The sequence below is a fragment of the Chinchilla lanigera genome, unplaced genomic scaffold (assembly GCF_000276665.1).
Source record: "Chinchilla lanigera isolate Chin_1 unplaced genomic scaffold, ChiLan1.0 scaffold00053, whole genome shotgun sequence".
In the NCBI taxonomy this organism is placed as follows: Eukaryota; Metazoa; Chordata; class Mammalia; order Rodentia; family Chinchillidae; genus Chinchilla; species Chinchilla lanigera.
This window is the reverse complement of record NW_004955454.1, coordinates 2069162-2072032: the sequence shown is the minus strand read 5'-3', so window position 1 is coordinate 2072032 and position 2871 is coordinate 2069162. Positions and strand designations below refer to the sequence as shown.

General features: G+C 48.3%; 1 long non-coding RNA gene across 1 annotated transcript in view; it reads left to right on the top strand.

The window, feature by feature from the left end:
• LOC106149805 overlaps nucleotides 1-2430 on the top strand; it is a 16316-nt gene extending 13886 nt beyond the window's left edge. The window contains exon 3 of the long non-coding RNA XR_001236216.1: nucleotides 1811-2430. This is a non-coding gene — a long non-coding RNA (uncharacterized LOC106149805). The remainder of the gene's footprint in view (nucleotides 1-1810) is intronic.
• Nucleotides 2431-2871: the final 441 nt, after the last annotated feature.

Sequence of the window (2871 nt, the reverse complement as noted above, 5' to 3'; positions counted from 1 at the left end):
GCACAGCGCCTGCCTGGCAAGCACGAGCTTGTGAGTTTTATTCCTGGTACCGAAAAAAAAAAAAAAAAAAGAATGGGGATAGGTGGCACCCACAGGCACAGGGAAGGGCAAGCTCCAAACAGAGTCAGTGACTGCCTGTGGTCAGCAGGAGGAGCCTGCGGATGCTGGAGAGGTTGGTGGAGACCCCGCAGGACGCGTGTCGGTGGTGCTTAGGATTGAGGCTGTTTTGATGAGGACCAAGTGAGGCAGAGGGGAGAAGGTAGATGCATCTGAACTCTCGAGAACTGGTGCCAGACCTGCTTGTGAAGTCAGAGGAATGATGGCCAGCTTTTAACAGAAACATGAGCAGCTCAACTGCAGTAGTAGGAGAGAAGGCAACGAATGAGGGCCTGGTAGGACAGCCCTGGTGTTGGATGGGTGTGGGTGCCTTTGCAGCTTTTAGGGAGTGCAGTTCTTGCTGAGAGGGTGGAGGCAGGTACTGGAGGTCAGAGGAGAGGTGGGAAGGAGGATAGGCTGGGTTCAGCTGGTGTGCTTCAAAGAAACAGGGAGGGAGAGAAAGGCAAGGGCCAGCCACATGCAGCCGGGGGAGACAGCTATGCCTAGATTCTCTGAAACTGCTAGGTCTTGAGTACAGCTCAGTGTCAGAACACTTGCCTAGCATACACCAGGCCTTGGATTTGGTCCCTGGCACCTCCATTCCCAGTCCTAATTTCAAAGATGGGCATTCCTTTATGGCCTGAAGTAAAAAGAAAAATTCTGTCTGGGTGGAGATAACTCTGATGTCACTACCGAGGTCCTATTCTCAGACATTTTTAGGTGTGATTTTTAAGAATTTTTAATTTTTTTTTATTTTAAAGAGAAAAAAAACCCCAAATTTCAAAACAAGGTAACAGGAAGGTAAGGGGCTGGGGATTTAGCTCAGCAGCACAGCGCCTGCCTGGCAAGCACGAGGTTGTGAGTTCGATTCCCAGTACCAGGAAAAAAAAAAAAAAGCTAATAGGAGGGTAACAATGGTTAATACATTGCATATTGTTATCTTTAAATTAGTTACTCAGAGTACAAGATATCAGCATTTAATTGTCCAAACAATATTATCACAAACCTCTCTTTTCAATGAATTAAGAGAAATTAGAGGTATAACTACTACGTGTGATTTATAAAACATTTTGATACTTGTCTATTCAGTCAGCTAACAAGGCTTTAACCTGAAATCTGAGGCCACCTACACACAGCTCTCCCAGGAAATATTTGTCATGGGGAAATATGTATCATTTATTTACCAAGCAAAAGAGGAGCCATTATTCAGTGGAACCAAAGCCTCCTTCTCCCTGAAAACCTGTTTCTATTTTCCACGTATGACTAATTTTTAATCTCAGTGACTGAGTGGTGATGCTGTTGTCACTGCTGCTGACGATGGTTTTTAAGAAGTGGATGATAGATGCTGCCTTCATGGGATCCTTTCTTTGCGATCATTCCTGTGCTGTTCTGAATAAAATGAGTTGAGCCTCCACGCGGCTCTAGCAAACGCAGGGACCACTGCAGATTAGATGCCATCTTTATGCAGAGGCCCTGCAGTGCGTAGCGACGGGCAAGGTGGGGCTCTCTACCCCACAGAAGGGGTAGGATGGTCACCATCATTCACCAACACAGGAAAATAGCTATTTGCCTAATGCCCATTTGTTAAGAAGGCAGAAAGAGGGCATCATTAATATCCCTGAACAGAGGCCCTATAATTTATGAAACAAGTGCACTGTAAAGGGAGTGAGCATGTCTGCAGCATCTTCCATTTACCTTAGTGTCTATTTTTCAGACAGTTGTCCTGGGGCAGGGTTTGGAGTCAGAAGATAGCACCCGCCAGCCTGTCATGCAAGCTGGAAACGCGGACACCATCCTCACCTGCCTCCTCGTCTCCACCTGCACTGAACGATCAGACAGCTCCTCACTTCCTTAGCACCTCTGTGGTTCAGGCTCCTGCTGTTATTCCTTGCAGCACAGCTCCTCGCAGGCCGTTCTGCCTGAAAGGCATCTGCTTGCTGAAATCAAGTCATCCTCTGAAATGTAGACGGGAATATGTTGAAACCCCCCCCACACACACACACCAGTACACAATGTGGTAATGCTCCCAGCACCTGCCCGTCTGCCCATGCTGCCAGTGTCTGCTGGAGGCCCCTGTGACTTCCCATGTGAGGACTAATCTTAATGCCAAGGGGTGCTGGAAGTGCCAGGCTTTGATGTCTGCAAGCAGCCACAGCCAGCGACCCACAGGTGGTGGATGGAGACCAGAGCAAGTCATCTGGAAGTGTCTTCCCAAAGGCCCCCAGGAGATCAAGCCCAGGTGCTATGCTGTAGTCAGGGCTGCAAGGGAAACAATTTAATACGGGACACACAATTTATAGGATTATTTTATAATCACCCAAAGAGTCAAACACAAAAGAGTAGAGGAAATCTGTCCACACACTAAAGACCCAAAGAATCCGGCTGAGGGCCTGGATTCCACGGCAATGTCCTGCATGAGTCCAGCTAAAGACCTAGAGCTCACAACAATGTCCAACGCAAGTCTGTTTCACAGACCTCACGGCAAAGGCCCGAAGGCCAGTGGTGAAAGCTAGAAAATCGGTGCCAGCGGATGAGGGATCTGCACTGGAGACAGGAAGTGATGCTCAAAGTAAGGACCAGAGCTCCCCGCAAAATTATCACAGCCATCTTCAGCGACAATAAGGTTCCAGGCTCCTCCGACAATAACAGCCAAGTTCCTATCAGGAAAACCAGTGCCACACACTTCTCCGGGAGAACCAACAGCACCACCTTTTCCTCTCTGGTTCTCCTTTTCATGTTGCTAGTAACAATCCCCAGGCGGGCCTTCCACACCCA